This window comes from Tauraco erythrolophus, chromosome 14 (assembly GCF_009769465.1).
Source record: "Tauraco erythrolophus isolate bTauEry1 chromosome 14, bTauEry1.pri, whole genome shotgun sequence".
NCBI classification, from domain to species: Eukaryota; Metazoa; Chordata; class Aves; order Musophagiformes; family Musophagidae; genus Tauraco; species Tauraco erythrolophus.
This window is the reverse complement of record NC_141478.1, coordinates 12,511,794-12,532,484: the sequence shown is the minus strand read 5'-3', so window position 1 is coordinate 12,532,484 and position 20,691 is coordinate 12,511,794.

Genomic DNA, 20,691 nt, shown 5'->3' with positions numbered 1-20,691 from the left:
CTAATAATCTTGCAGCTTTCAGGGACATTTTTCTTCCTTTAAATGAATGCCTGGTTTTATTCGGGGCTGTTTTGTTCAGCACCTTGTCTCCTGCATGCCTCTTTCACTGCAGAGCGTACCTGTGTACATCCGAATGTCTATTTACTGCTGCCCATTATGAGCTGTTCATGATCCATTTAGCAGCATGCAGAAGAATCAGACTAATTGATTACCTATATTGTATAAATTGTAGCAAAGCATAAATGATGCAGTCAAGATTAGCTTGCTATTATGGTGAATATTGTACAAATATATATGTAAGCATAATCCCTCCCTAAAGAACTTACACCATCATTAACTAGGGACTTTTTGCATGTGAAATGGACTTGATACCTGGCAAATTATACAGTGGATAATACTATGTGCAGTCATGTAGAAGGATAAATTTTATACTACCTGACCACTACAGAGTTTTACAGTTCCTTCCTCAGAGAAGATGAATTCAGATTCTACCATCTCCTAAATGTAATAATGTAAATATGGACAATAGGTAAGTATTAAGCTCATTTGTCAAGGGGAACTAGGCAATTCATCGCAGGTCATGAAGCAAGAAAGGACAAGAAGTGCAAATAGAATCCAAAATTTAACTGTTAGTCCAGTTCTGTGACCGGTAGGGAGCACACTAATGTACCTTGTGCTTCTAAGTTATTTTTAAGCACCTTCTCAGTCATCATTAAATGTTAAAAGGATCTTGTATCTTTTGGAAAGGGTGCAGTTGAAGATCCTGGCTGTTTCCAAAGCTTCCTGAAATAGAAATCCTCACGTGTAAATGGCCAATATAGGATTTCAAATGCATTTTATATAAATAATTCTGGTAGGAACCCTGGACTAAAATCATTCTGATGACTTTGATACCAGTGCACAGTTGGTCTATGAACTTGAAGTCACTGCAAAGAGTAATCACATAAATCTGAACATTATTCCAATGGCAGCTGACAAAGAAATGAACACCAAACTAGTCAGCTCAGGCCCCTCCTGCTTATTTAACCAGTCCTCCTGCTGCACTTAGTATTATCACTATAAAATCCAGAGACGACTCTTCTGCTTAAATACAGTCTTGAAACAAAAAGTCATATGCTGCATTCTGAGAAACATTCACACACTATTAAGCATTAGAAGCAAATTATAAGCAAGAGCTTAGAATAAAGGTGAAACACGCAGACACCTTCAGAACATTGAACATGATTACAGCAAATGCCATCATTCGCTTTTCCTTTGAATTGATGTTAACAAGTAAAGCATTTCACTTGTCTTTGTTTACTGGGAGAACATAAATACTGCATAAACTACATCTTCTTGCCAGCTAAGCTTTGTCTACAGGATGGCAGCTTGTTCTAACTATGTTTATACTTTCAAAGAGTTGAAAGCTCAGTGGTTGAGCAGGAAAAATGTGGGATGCTATATACATGTGAAATGTGTTTTTCATTAAATAAGTACTTAAGAAGACCTTAAATGTGTCAGCCTGAGATTGCTTAAAGATCTGCAGCACCACTCAACAGGATCTATCTCCAACAAGTATTTCATGAAATACTGGAAGTGTCGCAGGAGCCTACATCCTAGTCTGAATAGCAGCTTCCTAAGAGATTTAGAGCCAGCTTTCCTAGGAAGAGGATCACAAAAGCACTCAGGTCTTTCTGTGATGCTTAGGCAAGCCAGCAAAGTGTCTGCTTAGGCCTCCAGCTTCCCTATTTTGCCTCACGGAAGCCCCTACTTGCTGCGCATGCTGCGCAGCTGCTGCAGACTGCAGACTCCCTTCAAGGAGTGGCCGCTTGCCCCGTGCCTTGGCGTTGTAACACCAAACCTCCAGGTGCTGGGATCTTGGTGGAGCCTTCTGTCATGGGGTTTATTGTACTCCAGAAAACAGTGTAGACAGTCAGTGCTGGAGTGACAGCTTACTGTGCCTAAGGGCTTCACAGGGCCACACAGCGAGTTTGGGGGAAATTTTATACACAAAAACTTCAAGATGCCTCTGAATGCTAGCACAGTCACAGCACTAGGTGGGCTCCTCATGGATATTCTTGCAGAGCAGAACATTGACTGATGTTGCAGGGGAAGCATCTTGCAGAATTCTGTGCTATTTAGTGGGGACAGAAAAAGCTCCTGTCCTTAGTCTCCCACCAGGCAAGTGTAGGGACTTTTGCCAATTCAGCATGAGTTGATCTAAAGTTAACAGTTTCAATCTGCCTGTGATGGGCTGGTTCTGCCTCCAAAGCTGGAAGCTGGCTGGAGACCTGTTGTTAGGACCTACGGACTGAGAGGAAACTGGAACAGTTGCCACTGTTTTTTGCGCAAAGCCAGAGCCTGGCTTGAGAAAGAAATGACAGCATAACATCAAAATGTATCTTTCAGTCAGCCCAAGGATGAAATGCCCTAGGTGCTTCTGCCTTGCTTGAACACCACAATTCTCATTTCCCATTTCACATGGAAGCGAAACAAGAAAATGATATGCCCAAGTGCGGTTGCTCTGTCTAATACAAACTGGGCTGTGCTCCACAGATTACTGAATGAAACATTAGCATGAAGTACCACCATGCAGTGAATAACATCTGGAAAAAAGGTATAGAGCAATTTTTATTATTTTTGTAGAAGAAGAGAAAACTGCAAATGGCAAAACGTGTAAGAGGGAATTCTAACAGACTGTACATTGTCAGGGACTCTCTTTCCAGCTGTGGCAAACCTGATAATAAAACACACAATCACCTCAAAGCTCAAACATCAGCAGAAACAAGGCGGCCCCCATGGAGAGCCTCCATGCAAGACGGGCTTTCAAAATGGCAGCTCCCCACAGATAAGAAGCAGTCTGGATGCTTTGGAGAAAGTCTGAAAACATTTAAAGGATCAAGGTATAGCCTTGAGTAAGATACTCCCTTTTTTTTCTTTCTTTGGGGGAGGTTCTCCTTGTTTTGTGCATTAAATAAAAGAGAGAGCAGACACTTATAAGAATATCCTCGATAAGCATATATTCTTAGGAGAATAAAGTAAAGATGATTAGAAAGCAAAAACAAAGCAGACAGGAGGAATTCTAGGGACAAAATGTTCTTGACAGGCTATGGAGAAAAAAAATCAAGAGCTGCAAAACAGCAGCCCCTGTTATTTGCAAACACGTACCAAGGAGGCTGAGAATAGATCCAATGACAGCTGCAGCCTAATTGATAGGAGACTCGCCTAACAGGTTGTCAGACTGCTGCATGGCTTCAGTCCAGGCCACATTGCTGGAGGCGCAATGTTAGAAACACTGACAAACGTTTACTAAAAATAAATTAAAAAATATTCCAGGGCAAAGGGAAATATGGCTCCAAGTGACTACGTGCAAAATTGTGTTAGATCTCTAGGAAAGAGGAAAGTAAGCAGCAAAACGTGTGAGAGTCCCCCCAGGGCCGGCAGGACAGACGCAGGCAGCCTGCCAAGGCACTCCAGGATTGTGCTGCCTGTCAGGAGCATTGGCTCTGGGTGTGCTGAGAGCAGACCGCCACAGAGGCAACGAAAATAACTACCAGATCAGCAAAGAGCACAATCAAGAGAGTTGACTAGCTACAAAAGAAAATGTTTGATGTATAGAGATGGATCTGTTTAATGGTAGGAAGGAAACCACAGGGGCAAGTCTTTCAACTCTTCTCTTACTTACCAGGAAAAGGATATATGGCTTCCTTGGCCAGTGGGGATGGAAAGCACTGTGAGGGAGTTGAAAGTGACTTAGGTACAGCCCTCAGCCCATCCTATGCAACACACTCACAGCCAAAGAGTCTCATTTGCGGTTCTCTGAATGCATTCAGCTACATGCTAGGACAGGAAGCTTGAAAGAATCTTTGGTCTTGAGCTCCCAAGTCAGCAATGCATCCAAGCAAGCTGCAGAGCAGCCAGGTGAACTAGAGAAAGCTAAAGCAAAGGGAGGGGGCAAAAAAAGAGAGAAGCCATATGGCTTAAAGCCTGTTAGGACTGCAAAGGCTGCTCTCTTTGAAGAAGATCCATCCTTGGTAAAGCTGAGACTATGTGGGAGGGAAACAATCTCCTAAAGGCAACAGCTAACACTATAAGCAGCACCTAGAGCAGGAATATTAGTGTGCATGTGTGCACAGAGGGACCTTGAGCCATGGGTACACAGTACCTCTGGATTTACTAGCACTACTAAATAGACAAGTAAAGTTGATGTCTGAAGAGAGCCCTTCCACAGCAAGGAGAACAGAGCAGAAAAAAAAAAAAAAACAGCATTGGCAGAGCAGTTCAGTCTTCAGCTGCTCTCCAGCTCTCTTCATTGGCTTGGGGTTACTGCACTTGACACTTCTCTGCCAATCTCCCATTAATAGTGAAGATGATCAGCAAATTAACACATTCAGAATTCATTCCTAAAAAATGCTTCATTAATTTCTATAGAAAGGAACTTCAGAGCAAGCACTTTACTTGGTCACTCCATGATACTTATTTCTGTCTCTGAGAGTGTCCAAAAAGATTGTGAAATATCTGTAAACAATGTTTTGCCGAACTAACCAAGTGATTTTACATAAAAAATAAACTCATAAACCTCCGTCTTCACACACTGCAAAACAAAGGCAAAATGCACCGAGGAATCGTTTGCTGCTCTCTCCTTTGTAGAAAAGTGACATTAGGTCTTTATGATCCCTGAATTAAAACTCAGAGGGCACTTTTTTTCCACAGCAACATACAGAGGTCTAACACAGGGCCATCATGAAAATTAATGGACCAGCTACATGGCTAACAACCCTCTAGGGTACTTTCAATATATGGTCCTCAGTACTTAGCAAATCTGTGGGTAGCTACAGGAGAACAAGAAAATTACTCACAAGCCAGGGTAGTCTGGCTGAGGGGAGTTCACTGCAGCCAAGGGTGCTGCTACATGACAGCAAGAGACATTGTCAGAAATGGGTTTCATAGGTAGGTTTCTGCAGCATTCTCTGAAATCCCAGCCTGCTCATCACAATCTTCCCCTGAAGAGCAACTATTAGCAGACACTTCTCCTTTATTAGGTGAGTTCAGCAACATGATTTCCAATACGAGAAATAGGGAATAACAAACAAGAAATTCAGAGCAAGGATCACAAAACAAAAAGTTACCGAGAAAGGGAGACAATATTCTCAGGAGACTTGTGCTTGGTGCATGCATGTGTATGTACAAATATCCAGCTTCTGCATGCAGACAGATCAGAAGCCTTTCTGATAATTACAGTAGGAGGTGAGACTATTTCCAAGCTTTACAACCAAGCACCTCTGGATTGTGCACATTATCAGAGTATCAAATTAAGAAAATTCAATCACCCAAAACTCTGCTACATATTCACAGCTCCAGATCTGGCTTAAAATATTACTTACCCCCATCTCCTATTAACTGTAATGAAAACTAAGTCCTTGGACTACGAAGAGTGTAAAATCTTGTTGAAGGTTAGCCTTCTGCTTCATAAGGCCCAGTACTCAATACAGTTCAAGGTGCTGTGTGGGAGAAAAAGCTGTAGACAGAACCACTATTTTTGTATTGTTTATGAAATAAACTCCCTGAAGAGTATACTTGCATCGCATTACTGCAAGAGTAGAATTACTGCTTTTGCTGGAAACCAAGCATCTCAGTTGTTCAATACAGAAATTTTTTGCCTCCTGTAAAAGACCCCGACCCAGATTGGGTGAAATTTAGAAGCACGATCCTCTTATTGACTTTAATAGAAACAGGATTGAGCTCTATAATCAGCTTTTATTTAAGGCAGACATGCTCTTTTGTCCTGTGTTTTTGTAACTTCACTAGACCTTAGAAAGCATTAACCTGTTCTGAATTCACAACACTACTCCTTAAATAGTGGACTCTCACCCCAGAGACTAAGGACACTGAAACACTGACCTCCTGCATCCAGTGATTTTGATCATGAGTTTGCATCCCAGAGCTGCAGGTCAGGTTTAGATCTCAGCTCAGTATATGAGCACATAGTGGGAGTGAGGAGTTATTTTCTAGGGCACATGAGTCAAATGCTTCATGCTGATAGAGAAAATGGTATGGTTACTGAATGTAAAGGAGTTGCTGTTTCTTTACAGCCAGCCCACTCCAGTAGAAATCTCTGTAGGAAATAATGTAGAATCACTTTCTTACTGAGCAAACCACTGAAAGATCTTGCTTACTGACAAGGAGCAAGAGACAGGAGACAGCAGCACACAGCAATGTTCAAATGCAGCTTGGGGTTCTACAATAAAAACAACTTTCTGTTTTTAATGGAACAAACTGTAGTTAGTCCATTTCCCCAGACAGCAAAATCAGAATTTTTGAAATGCCCTAAGTTGCACCTCTGTCATCCCAAGAAGCCCATCTAGTCACAGTGTTCAAAATTTAGAAAAGGGTTGAGCGTGTTAAAGGGGATCCAAAGCTCCACACACCAAACCACCATAGTGAGCGTCAGCGAAGAAGGGCACACTTGAAATTTCATTTCTTACTGGAGCATAAACCCTGGGCAAAGGCTGCAGGCATCTTCAGCAGGGTGTCAGCACTCCAAATGGCATGGCCATCTTCTGTAGAGCTACTTGAACTGTTAGGCACTCAGCTGGGCTCCATCTATGCTGCAACCAACCAGCATTTCATTCATCCTTCAGGTAAAGAAAAGTAGTTCCTACTCTGGTTTGTAATTCATTTATAACTCAAATTCAAGTGACTTGAGTTTCAGTTACCATTATTCAAGGCTGGCATACAGCAGGCATTGGGACCATAGGTCAAGGCCATTTGTTGACCATTCCTGATGCTCTCCAACATAGCAACAGAATTGCTCAAGACCATCCTCTTTGCAACTTGAGAACTGAAATCACCGTGTTCCTTTCGAAGGGTCACACTTTCCTTCTGCCACAACAGTAAAACTCCTCTCTGTGGGATACTATCCAGGGCAAGACTGTGCAAAGAACTCCCCAGAGTCACAGTGCCTTACATCCCCATCGTCCGTGCCAAGTGTATTTCTAGCATTAAAACCAGACCCCAGCACAGATGACAAGAGCAACAAAAAAACCAATTCCCTGCTACAAAAACCCTACGAAGCCCTCTGTAGTCCAAGTGACTGTTGTGAGGAAGTAATACATGATACAATTCACTGTTTATGACAGGTAGTGATTTCAGGCACTACTTGGAGGTACATGGAGGAAGGGCAAGAAAGTGATAGAGCAGAGCACTGCTACCATATCCTACAACATCACTAGCACAATGCTCTACCTCTGCCCTTTAGAATTTTTCAGCATCAATTCCTCAGGTTTTACTAAAGAAAACTGACTGCAAAACCAAGCCCAAATCAAGTCCCCACTCACTATTATAAACATTTCCAGGTACACGTACTTTATTCCACCAAAGAGGAAGAAGCTTTGTACTGCCAAGGACATCGAAAAAGAGCCCCAGGTGCAGCCCGACTGCCAGGCACCCCAACCAGCAGCCGCCCTTTCCTCACACCACTGCAGTGGCCTCAAAGAAGACACTGGGCAGTGCTGGATCAGAGACTCTTCATTTACCTACAGTCCTGTATGCAATGATTAAAAGTTGTATATTGTCCATCAATATTTTGGCACTAACGGCAGGGCTGGAGTCAAAGAGCTTTTGTTTGGCTGCTGTTCACCACTCCCCAATTAGTGGCTTTGTTAATCACGTAATAACAGTTGTTTTGTCAAGAAAAGTTTTGTAATCTCTGTCAATTCAAATAAAGACTTTGTTATTCCTCAAAGCCATGGAAAACGGGAACAGTCACAACTGTTTCAGGGGAAGCTTTTATACTTTAATGCTATCAAGAAGCAATGCTTTACCTGAATCAGCCAGTATTAGAACTTTTACTGTTCAAAACTTTCAGCTAATAACTATCTTGCTCACATGTGCCGCAAAACCAGAGATTACAGGTTGGTTGCAAAATTTCAAGTGCTGCATAGGAAGACAGGTATTAAGCACATGTGCTAAACATAATTTTGTACAACTTAGGTCTTAAAAGAAACACCTAACAGCTCATTAATGAACAAGTTGTTACTATTATTATTTACTGAAAGCAAACACTGTAATATGACACAAAGGGAGATAAGATGTATTCCTTGACCCAGTAAGTGACAAAGATTCAATCGCTGGACTTCACTGAGGAACTCAAAGGGGATAAAAAACGACTGACACTTGCTGGAGATCACGCATGGAAAAATTCAGTGGCAAAGAGTGCCTTGGAAAGTTGTAAGGCTGTAAAAACAGAGATGTAACAATGATATTTCTGCTGTAACCTTCAATGCATAGTAATTGTAGCCAGTTAGACTTAATCTGATAAGTAATACAAGGCACTGACAAAACAACAAGCCTAGAACTTGTGAGAAGACAGATGAACACTCGGCAATCTGCCTAGTCCATCTCACTAGCTTTTAACCCCTAGAGTTGTAAGCCTTTGTGATGGCCCAGGCTGACTGACTTTGAGAAGAGTGCTCATTACTTAGGCAGACACTAGATTGCAGGAGAAGAGCAGTAATAACCACAGCCACCTAGTTCCCAACAGGATCGCCAGCTATTGCTTTTTCTTGGTCCTGTTTCAACAGGATCATAGAATCACAGAATGGTTAGGGTTGGAAGGGACTTCAAAGATCATCTAGTTCCAACCTCCCTGCCATAGGCAGGGAAACTCCACTACACCAGGTTGCCCAAAGCCTCATCCAGCCTGGCCTTGGACACTGCCAGGGATGGGGCATCTACAACTTCTCTGGGCAACCAATCATCATATAGAGGAACAGTACAGAGGGTTAGCAAAGAAAAGATGACCAAGAAATTGAGGTCCCTTCTGCATGGCCTTGGCAAAGGTCTCTGCACCTGTGTGTATTTTAGTCTCCCACTGGTAAGCAAGGGCCAACCAGAAGGAGAAAGTGCTGTGTGCTAACCCAGTAATCAAACTGTCATTTTGAAGGTGTCCTGCAGAAGGAAGCATATTGTAACATATCCACTTTAACATACAAAGTTTAATTTTGTTTCAAATGTTTATGTTTTTTCACTGTCTAGCATAACAATAAGATTATAGATCACCACTTTACCACATGAATACATTCCATCATTCTAGATTACAGCAGTAATTTATTATGTATAATATGACAATTCAGTCATAACTCTCTGAAAATTATGACTGTATTTCCCAGAAAGATTCCCAAAGAACAAAAAACTGTTTATTATTGAAATTAGTTTCTCCACATGTGTCAATTCACTTAATCCTGTGTACAATTCAGCAAGCTTTAATCCTTCTGCATATTTCCAATTCAGCAATATCACCCTTTTAGCTACTGCATTTGCTCTTAATAGAAATTTTCCCCTGTGGTTCATTTATATTCAAGAGACTATTCAGGTCACCCAGTGCAAATATTTTTGGATCATTGGCGATGTCATTGTCCAAAATCATATTCACTCTTATTTCCTCCATTCCTAGAATGAATTTACTAGGTATGGGATGCTGAAAAAAGCTCTTATTCTCATTCATCTCATATTTAACTGAAGAAGCAAAACAGAAAATAAACGAAGTCTGATTTGCATGAAATTGTGCATTCTGTAGCCTAGTGTTGAACAAGAGCACAGACATTCTTTGAGTTCTCTCGTGTCTAGTTTCTATATTTAATTTGTCTCCTCGTCACCTTCTGTTGAATTAAGGGAATGATACAGTAAGGTTTCGATAACGCAATATTCACCACTTTATCTGGCTACTAACCCCACCCTAATAATACTACCTACCGTCTGCAGATATTGCATTTGTGTCTCAGTATTTACAATCCTTAACAAACAAATCCAACATAACCTGTAGAAAAATCCACAGAAAGAAGGAAAGGAGGGAAACACATCCTCCCTGTTGGCTTCCCATCTGAGAGCAGCACTGCATTTGTATTTTGCAGCTCCTGCTTCAAACAGAGAGCATCCTGGCCCTTTGCTCTCGGGTGCACTTTGATCCCCCAGGCTGAGCCGTGCCTTGCTCAGCCACTTCCAAACTCTGCTACAGAGATAGCCCCAGACAAGCCTGTCTCCAGGATCTGCCAAGTGGCAGATCAAAGCCAGAAAATTGCCCTTGTTTCTAACGCTCTTCCTGCATTTAACACTTTGCACACTCCCCACCAGGTGCCCGAGAGGCCTCTCTGGCTTTTCCAAGTAAAACCTGGAGCCTGAAGTCCTGTCGGTGGGAGAGGCAGCACCAAACGGACCCCTAAGGGCCCAACAATCAGACGAAGTGCCAAGTTATATGAAATTAACTCCCTTGTTTCTCTCAAAAGAGACAAAGGAAATGAAAGACGAGCTCAAAGGAAGGCCATGTGTACCCCGTACTCTTTATCCGGCCCCTTCTAGACATTACTTACAGCAGCACTGGAAGCGCTGGAGCCTACCTTTTAGAGCTCACTGAAGAAGTCATTGGGAACCTTTCCAACGACTCTGTGGTCTTGCTGAAAATTGCTGAGGTTTGGTCTGTGCTCCTTTAAGGCTCCAGCGAGAGTATGAGTGGTGGGACAAGCTAAACTGAAACTGCTGTTAAAGTGAGGGGGACACAACAAGATGATGACCAAACTATTCTCAAAGCTGAGAAAATAATCATTTTAAAAAAAGAAACTTTCCAAGTAGTTTTTTCGACTTTAAAGAGCAGCTGCTGCTGGAGTGGTGCCAACTGCGCAGACTCACTCAGCAGACACAGGCTGAACATCACAATAGCTTCCTGTACCGACGGGTTTAAGACCTGAGGAGTTGGAGGGCAGTCAATGCTGCCTTTTCCAGCCCTTTAACCCTCAAGATGCTGCTGTATTTTCAGAGCCCTGGTTTAGGGATTGTTTCATAGTCCCAAGCATGGGCTGAGGAATACCTACTGGCACAAGAAGCACAGGTTTAATCCTAGTACAGCCAGCTCAGCTCTTCATCTTGCACAGACAGATAACTGGAACACCACACAATTCATTGAGCATAGGCTGTTCAGACACAGCATTAAAAATGGAGTGGAATGGCTTTACAGCGTTTTTCTAAATGTAGCAATTCGCTATAGCAGTCCTGGGCTAGACACTCCCCTTCTCTCTGTTCCTTTGTAATGTGCTGGATGAGAAGGTTGCCGTTGCTGCCATGTGGCAAATTTCTGTGACCTATCAGGATGAAAACAGCTGTATAAAGGTAAAATGACTGATAATCGCAAATGCCTGCAATCTTCAGATAAAGGCAACACAGAGAATATTACTACTTGCTTAAATAATATGATTGTGATTTCAAAACATAGCTTCTTTTCACCTGACACTGCTATTCAGATGGACAAACTTTATTCCAAGGCAATCTCTTCCTTGTGGGTCCATGTGTGTCCGTGCTGTTTTTTTTTTAAATACTTTGCTATGCTTGAGTGTCCTGATTTCACAGCTCCTGGATTGAAAGAGGAGATTGCCTGGTACCACTGTCACCATGGTGTGAGCGAGAATCCTCGAAAATGGCCACACAGGAGGAGCAGCACTGCAAGCCCTGCAGCTAGTGCAGCCTTTAGCTGCAGAAGGATTTCAGGGGCATGTTAATTAAATCACTTCAGGCAAGGCTAGAGTGACACAACGCTGTGCTGTCACTCAAAGCTTCTTCCACCCTAGTGAACCAGGTATCACTAGCACCAGTGCTGCCGGTCTGGTGTGGGCCTCAGTGAAGAGTTTGATATATGTTTTCCTACTGCAGTCAGACAAACAGGAATAGTATTTCCTGTATCACTTCCTCTGCTTGGAAGGTGGTGTGCAAACCTCAGCTGCTTTTTCCTAATATGTAGGGAGGAGAGAACAAGGAGAGGAATATCTAGAGAGCTGGCAGAAGTACAGTAAAAGAAAATAAAAGCAAGACTAGAGAAAAGAAAGCAGGTGTCCAGGCCATCTACAGGTGGCATTATTTCCTGATTCCAAGGGAAACAGAAGAGCTCTGCTGGATAGGGCAGCAAGGAAGCAAAGAGATTAGTAGAGACTGAACAAAGCAAAAGGGCAGAGGGTGGAAGAGAAGTAGATGGATGAGGAAGGGAATATTATTTTGTAGAGCAATACAGTACTTTGCTGGGTCACAGCCAGCCTCTGAATGCACCTTTAACTCTTATTTCCTATTTTGTCTCAGCTAGATAGATAATTGCCTGACTATAGAATTGTATTAATCATTTTTATGTCTATGATCTCCAATGTCAGCACAAGGAGTGCTGTTAGACAAAGCTCTGTCTCACCATAGGCTACAAGAACAGAACAGGACCCCCTTCCTCTCCTGTATTTGAGATCAGTCTCTAGGAAAAGCACAGGAAACATAAGGAATTCCCAAGGATCGATGGGGTAAGATATTCCTATGATTTTAGGCATATATATTGTATTCCTTCCCCAAGCTTTTCATATGCAGCCTGATTTATTAGCCTTAGTCAGCATTCTGTCTTGTAGACCTGCCAGAAAAGCACAGTGGGATGAAACATCTGGTAAATTTGCTCAAATTCTATCGTGAAATATCTTCAATTCAAGTTTCATTGAAAAGTAAACAAATCATTGTCTTTAAAAAGTGATTCGCTTGGCTGTTAGAAAACACTGGCAATCAGCAGTAGGCATTAGTCCTCTTTTTAGGGCTGTCAAGGGAGAATAGCTCCAATTGTGAACCACTCAAGGCCAGGTAGAAGATCATGTGAGAATCTTTGCTGGTTCAGTGAAATTTAACTTGTTCACCAACGTCTGCTGTCTCATCGCCACATGGTGACAATTGCCTACATTTTAAGAGCACCCAGGGGATGCATAGAGAGCATGGGACACAGCAGGCTTGCATCTCCCCTGCAAGGCAAGGTGCTGTAGAGTCTCCCGGTTCCGTCAGCGCTGAACTGCCTCCAGACTTGCAAGCAGTTCAGCTCTGTAAAGGTACAAGCCTTCTCAGAGCCAGCTTGGGGATTTCTAACATAGTACAGCATGGGGCCTTGTAGATTTACCAAGCAAGAAAATGCAAACCGTGGTGGTAAACAGGTACAGCCTGTCGAGCTACAGTCAAGAAAGGGAGGTACTTACGATGCTCTGTATTATATTTCTCCATGCTGGCTCCACACTTAGGCAAATCCATTGGTCCAAAACTCCCACATTATCCTTCCACGCAGGAGAGGGGCCAGAGGCCATTATTTCAGTCTCTAAATTGGAACAACACCTATAGAGAAGCTGCTCTTAGTTTCTGCAGGTGAATTCCAGCCCTCCTCAATCGCTTGGGCTGTTTGTGGAGAGAGGTGAATGTCCCCCACCAAAGGACTCTTCAGCAGTAGTTTAATTTCTACAGAAAGGCATTCCTCTCTTACCATCAGCAGCTTTATAAGTGGATGTCCTGCGGGAAAAATCTATTGGTGGGTCAAACTACAGCATTTGACTGTATTCATCCGCAGGGGATATTTTTTAATTGGTGAGGAGCCCTTATAGAGCCATCTGACTTTCCTACAGACCATGGTATATTTGAGACAGATTTAGCTAAAAAAGGACAGATCAAAAAGATGGTGAACATATTATAGATCATTACAGAAAACGGAACTGCACTAAGAACTAGCCCATCTGTACAGGAGCAGATACACGCATTTAGGGCAGGTTGTGCCCTGAATGATGGTATAGCAGAGAATATGCTTATCTGTGCAATCCACACAACACACAGTCTGCAGTCAACACATTCCTACATGCGCAGGCATGAGCCATTTGAAACTGATTTTCCATTTATACCGATTCTCATGTTACACCATGCCAGGCTGCTGCAGCTTGGACACTGAAAGAAGTAAATCCCTGCCACCCTCTTTGGCTCAGGGTGACTTCAGGACAACGCAAAGTACTTGGAGTAAAACAAGATAAGACATAAAGTGAAAAAACAAAGCAATTAGAAGTGCCATCAGAGCTAGAATTTCTCTAGAAATGTGAGATACAGCTGGAGAAGGTTTAAAAAGTGCTGCAGATAGTAACGTGGCTACCAAAAGGTTCCCTGCAACTGTAAGGGCAGGGAACTTTTTTCAGGTCAGGGCTAGTCCTGAAGACGATGACATTTTTCACAGTTCTCATTTCATCTGGGCAAAGAAGGTTGAGTGAAGAGAGGTAATACAGAGACTGGAACAGAGCTGCAAACACAAAAGATTAAAACATCTCAGAGACATGTTTAGAAACAGAGTCTGCAAAAGAGGCTTCTGGCAACAGAGAGAAATTTTGGATCAATCTAATAGCAAGGCACCAGTCTCAGTAGTGAGAGATGCTCCTGAGAAAGCCATTTGAACCTGCCAAGCAAAGTCAGTCAGTCCAGACCAGAACTGATGGGGGACGGACAGTCCGTTTCTGTTGCAGGCAGAAGAGAGAATGTAAACTACCATGAAAAAAGAGACTGGAAGCTGAAAGGTGCAAGGAACTCATAGCTGTAGCTGACTGAAAAACAACACATTAAGCTATGGACAATGACTATCATTTGGAGAAGAGGCACAAGAATGTGAAGGAGCTCATTTGAACAAGATCACAGCATGGAAATCACAGCAGTGCCAGAAATGGTGACTTCAGCAATGAAAGAACCACCACAGATAAAAAGTAAATGGGTAAAAAAAGTCCCATTTACCAAGCAGGACCCTTTGCTAATCCCCACTGTGGGAGGATGTGAACTGCATGCTTGAATAAATAATGAACTGGGAAAGAAAGAGTATGCGATAAATAGTACCACAGAGAAAAGTACACACCCCAGGGTAAAACACATGCCAAGGCCCTGGTCTCAACAGGGTGAACCAAATGTGGAGGTAGGGGAGCAGAGCAGCTGGGGTTGCTGTGCAGAGCAGGCTAACCGCTGGGCTGGCAGGCACTTCCAGAGCTCTGCCGGAAAGGAGAGACAAAAGCAGGGAGGAGGAGGAGGAGGGATGAGACAGATAACAAAGCCATTGCAGACTGTTTCTATGGGGAGGCTCCAGGACTGGAGGCACAATTGTCAGCCAGTACACAAACTAGATGGAAACCTTTTACCTCTCCACAGAAACATGTAGCTAAAGTCACGACAAAGTTAACAGAAAACGGGATTAAAATATTGCCCATTTTACATTCTAGTTAATTGTGTCTCAAATGAAGTTTTTTTCCACACAAAAACATTTTCTTGTTTTCTGTAAGAAAATACGTAGCAACCACTGCATCTGCCATCACACCGCACTTGAATAACGTGTCCCGATCATCACTTTTGGCAGAGGCAGGGCTCTGTGTGAGCAGACACTAGCTCCCTGCAAATGTGTCACATAGATAGAGTGCACTTTTGAAATGTTAAAATTAAACAAAGGGCTATTGCCTTGTTCCAGATAACATAATTCCCCTCCGCCAAGCAGTGCCAACAGAGCAGATCAGGCCTGTCACCTACTTGCCCGTTCTGATATGGCAAGGGACAGCTGCAATGATGCTGCCCCAGGCAGTCTGCAGGAGCCTCCCTCTCTCTGCCCCTCTTCCCCACCTTTCTGCCCTGTTAGGAAGAAAATGCCAAGAGGTAAACCAGCAGGAAGAGTACAAGCTGTCAGAGGGCTCCCAGAATTCACCCTGACCCAATGGACAGGCAGAAATCCAATCTTTTCCAGGCTCAGAGACTCTGGGAAAAAGCGGCAGGGAGAAGGAGATGGACACAGGGTGGGGAGTGAATAACTGTGAGAAGGTTGAGAGCAGTGGTACAGAACATTTTTTTCTGTGGCTCCCGTTGACGTGGGAGCGACCTCCTCATTTCAGTTGTCAGACTGGGCTCTTGCAAGCTCCTTCTTTTATGGCTTTCTCTAGCTGCTATCTCAACAGAACATTGTTTTCATGACTGTCCCTATAATGACAGTTTATTCTAATCAATAAAGCTAATGATGAATGATCAAGAAAATACAATGGGGAAGAGAGGAGAAAGCCCTTTTCTACTCTGAATGGACTTTGACCATCATTGGCAGACTGCTCAGGAGCTCAGCCCCAGCCATGAGAAAGCAACCCTCAGTCATCCCACACTTTCTACCCTCCACTCTCCAGTTCTCTTTGTCATCCTCAGCTTGCGCAAGCCTCTGGTTTTGGGCTGCCATGAGTAGCAACAAGGTAAGTGGGAGGCAGGATAGAGAACAGAAGAGATGGGTAAGCATTATTTACTCTCTTCTCTTCCTTGTAAAGTTACCATTGCCTTGCTTTTCATCATTTTCCCCCCTTTCCTCTATGACTTAGAAGTGGCAAGATTTGAATAACAAGGAAAAAATATTTTAAAACACTTTAGGAATATAATCAATATAAATTAATGGATTTTTTTTCCCCTAGGGAAGCACAGGCTCCGCACTTCCTTCTGTCTTTTCTTGCAGTCCCAGGCCTTTTGTTCTCTGGCAAAAGCTCCCCAATGAAGTGCATGGCATTTTCTGGGCACTATATCTTCAGTATATTCTTTGCAGCAGTGCAATTTTTTTGATAGTCACTTGAATAATCAGCAGTTGGTGTTAAAATACAGCATTGTACATTGACACTCCTAACCCCCAGGAAGCTGCAGAAGATGAAGAGGGAAGCCTGCAGTTCTTACTGGCCTCATTTTCTTTCCTTGAGAACTAGCTCTTTCTTTCCTACATACAAGTATCCCACACAGTTAAAGCCAGCCCTAGTTATCTATAGCCAGCTCTTGTTCCCATTCCTGATACATACAACTGCAGCATGGGGGCTGTTTAGGCTAGTAAGGGAATAGCATGAGCTTCTAAAGTTGTCCCAAAAATAGTTGTTTGCACAACAGCTCTCTGTGTTCCTAACCTGAACATCTCCTCAGGTGTGGCAATACTTAAAAAGAGCTGTAGAAATTTTTCATTTGCAGATATAAGTTAATTTGTTAAACATTGACCACAAGGCTAGTAAAGAAGCTGGCTGCTTTAGGTCCTACCCTTTCAATAGCAGGATGTATTTTACAAATAATTTAACAAGACAGAAGAAATTAAGGAAGGAAACACAGAGTCAGGTCTGAAGGGAGGGAAGACTGTTCTTTTATCACAGCTGAAACAATTTACTTTCGTTACATGTAGTTATATTATTTTTAAGTACTCAGCTTTTTTAATGCTAATTCAAGCTTGCTGTTTCTTGCTGACAGCCAGCCATATGTGACCTCCTGTTCTTTATAAACATTACACATTGTGCAAGAAGATTATGTAGTCACAGACAATGGGGCTTTTTCCTTCCTGTAAAACTAAATTCTGTCAGCCTGAACCACTGGCTTGCTGTCTCCTCTCTCCTCTCCTGCTCTGAACTTGCAGCGTCAGTCTTACACGTAAAGGATTTTTCAGTCAGGATTGTGTCTTACTGGAGGCTCCTTCTGCTTCCCTGTAATTTCAGGCTGTTGTTTCATCCTGTCCTCTTCCAAGAGTACCGCTGCTGCCACCAAAAGTTAAACTGAAAACCAGGGATGGTGGTAATCTCACCTGAAACCATGTAATGGCTTTTGGAAGTCCTTTAGTCTTTCCTACCTGGTAAGGAAGAGCACTTCTGAAGTCCTCAAACCATCCTTACTTAGCTGCATTGCTGGAAAGTGTGCTTGTGGCCCCCTGTGACAGCTTTTAAGAGAATATAGTCACAAAAAGTAGCCATAGTGGCATTTTTAATTCAGGAATTTCTGGCTTTGCTTTTGGGCAAAGCAGTGCAGTGAAACGATGGCTCTGCAGGCACATATAGAGGCCTGATCAGGAGAGACACTAAACTACCCAGCAGCACAGTGAAACAGGATGCTCAGAACTTCAGGCAAGACACTGCATACCAAGTAGAAACTGACCCAGAAATCATAGGGATAAGGCTTAGGCTGAAACAGAGTGGTGAAATGAGGCCAAATGGAAGCTCTGTCTTACTATAGTCAATAGGTGCACTCTCGGACTCAAAGCAGAACATCTCAGGAGAGAGAGGAAGGAGAAGTAGCTTTTGAGAAGTAAAACTCTTAAGGGCAAATTTTGAGTTTTCCATGAAAGAATCTGAGGGAGTGACTCAGATAATTACAGTGCTCCTACTTTATTCATAGAGCAGCCAACCCCTAGCAACAAGGGCCACTGTATGTCCTGAAGAGCAAGTGTTGCAGCTTACCTTTAAACATGACAGCAGTTTCACTGAGGACAAGCACCACCAAGGGTCTACTGCTTGCTGAAACACTGCCAATCCTTCCAAAGGTGTTCCCTTTAGATACAACACATACCAAGCCTTCACTATTTTCCTTTCTGTTACGTTTGTTACTTGGCCTTGGAAAAGCTAAAAGTGGTCTGGAGCATTTTGTGATTCAGCAGATTTAGAAGAATGAAGGCAATCCACTCAGGTAAATCACTAGGAGAAAGGACACCAAAAGAGAAATGAATGACTACGTAACTAAAGGGTGTGAAACAGGTATTTGAGACAAGAGGTGGACAAGGAAGTCCAGGAATAAAGCTAAAAGAATAGAAGTTGACTAGGAAAGGCTGAAAGAAGGAGTGGAAAAAGATTTTTCAAGGCATAAAGACAAATAAGACATCTTCAAGTATATAAGAAGCAAAATGTCAACAGGGCATCTAAGAGAGTGCCAGGCTTATTTAGTAACAGAAGAAAAAGACTGCAGAAAACTGACATGAAATCTTTACCAAGTGCTCAAAAGAAAGGATGTAGGACTGAGGTAGGAGAGAGAATTACTTTTTCCACAAGAGAGGAAAGACACTCAAAGAAGTCCAGGTCACAAGTAAAAAGAATAAATAAATTACAGCGCTGCATAGTATAGACAGTCCACCCCACAACCATAGATGAGGTGGGGAGGTCTCCTAAGAGTGAATCTTAAATATATTCTGTGAGAACCAGGAGCAGAAGAAAAATGGGTTCCTATAACATTCATCCATTGCACTCATTTGTCCTACATGAGGCAAAAATCTATATAACCTCCCAACCTTAGGTACTGTGAGAGCAGAGGTCATCCTCAAGAAACCATGGTTATGCTATTTTAGTCCCTCTGATGCTGCAAAGGTCACACAGGGAAAGAGGTTTTGTGTGTGCACACAACAGCTCATAGCTGGCGCTGCTTTATACTCCGGAGCTGCTGTGGGAACAACAGCTGAATCGCTTCTTAGTGTTCATAATTCAGGAAGGGATATTCTGAATGTTACAAGGTGAATCAAGCTCACCCATGAGGACAGTCAGTGGCTTGCACTGGAAGCATTCACTAGACAAATAATGAGCTGAGTTAAGCTGCAAACAGAAAACCACGAGGAGCAAATTGAGAAAGGGAGTGACATCTCTTGAGATGGGAAAGGCTTCAGGCAAAACCAGTTGGAACCTCATAATCAATTCTACAGACTGTTCTCATTCCTTTAAAAAAAAAAAAAAAAGAAATATTTTTATTTTTATTTTTTAATTGAAGGACAGGATATTCACGAAGCGCACAAGCACATGACAAGAAAAGGACGTCCTCATGCGTGCTCTCCTTGACAGAGCTACAAAGTACCATGGCTGATGTGCTTTGAACAAACCTCATCTGGATGCTTCTCTGAAAGGACAAACATTGCCAAATGGCTGTCAATAGTTTGCACTCTTTGAGCTGCCCATCCCTTATCTTGTATTCAATCTCATCCTTTATTTAGCTTTTGAAAACAAACTCTATGGGTATAGGGCTGGAATCAACGTATTGTAGCATCTTGGGGAACACTGAAGAAATAATAAATATTGTCAAATGCTGACGCTTTCTCCTTAAAATGTTTTTGCTCAACTTGGCTTTTCTCTCTGCCTTCTCTTCATGCTTCCTGTTAGAACACAAGGTGACCTTTCCATGCTTAATTACCCGAACAAAATACACAGAGCATTAATGCCAAAAATGCCCCTTGTGCATTCTACTCCACTTGCAGATGTTTGAAATAATCTAACCTAATCTCTTATTTTCAGGTTAGGGTGAATGTGGTGTGAAATAATCAAAGAAAGTAAACAAGAAAAAAGAGGATGGACAAACACATGTTGACAAGTACAAGCTAAGAGATGGAGTCTGTGCGTGCATGCACAGTAAACTGTTCCCCAGCAGAGTCTGACTCTGTTCTGAAACAGATGCTTGATGATAGTGCTTTGCCTTTATATAGCAATGTTCATGCAAGCATCTCAAGGCATCCCTCAAACAGTCACACGCAGCACAGCGTGGCAATCAGAAACTACCAGTATAACCATTTTACAGAAGAGTAAATTGCTTCATATGGTCTGGATTATATATCCTTGTTCATCTCAAAAAAACAGTGAAGAAGCTGGAGTACAACATGGAAATCGCTGCTCATGAGGTTCTATAATTATCATCTGTGCTCTGTGGTCTTCACCCTTGCAGACTGCTAACGCTGTGCGGTGGGAATTCCCCCGCTTTGCGCCCAGGGAGGATGCGCTCCCTTCCCCAGGAGAGGACGTCTGCCTGAACACAGTTCAGAGCACACGTTCACTGGCGCATCTTTGCTAGCAGGGACTGAGGCACCACCCCCTCACCTTGCTACCTGTAATCTGTGGCACATCCAGCCGACCTCTGGTATTTGAGCATTTCACCTATGGCTTATGTGATAAGGCTGTTTCACATGACTGGCAATTTAGCTGTGCTGTCACAGGGGAAAATGGATCTCCAAATCCATCCTTGCAGGAAGAACTGAGACTGCAGGTACCCTGAAACCCAGGTGGACCCAACATGCCTTCATGTCGTACTGGAATTGGAGAAATAGGAGCCATTACCATGTCCCACCCACAGACTACTTCCAGAGCTTCC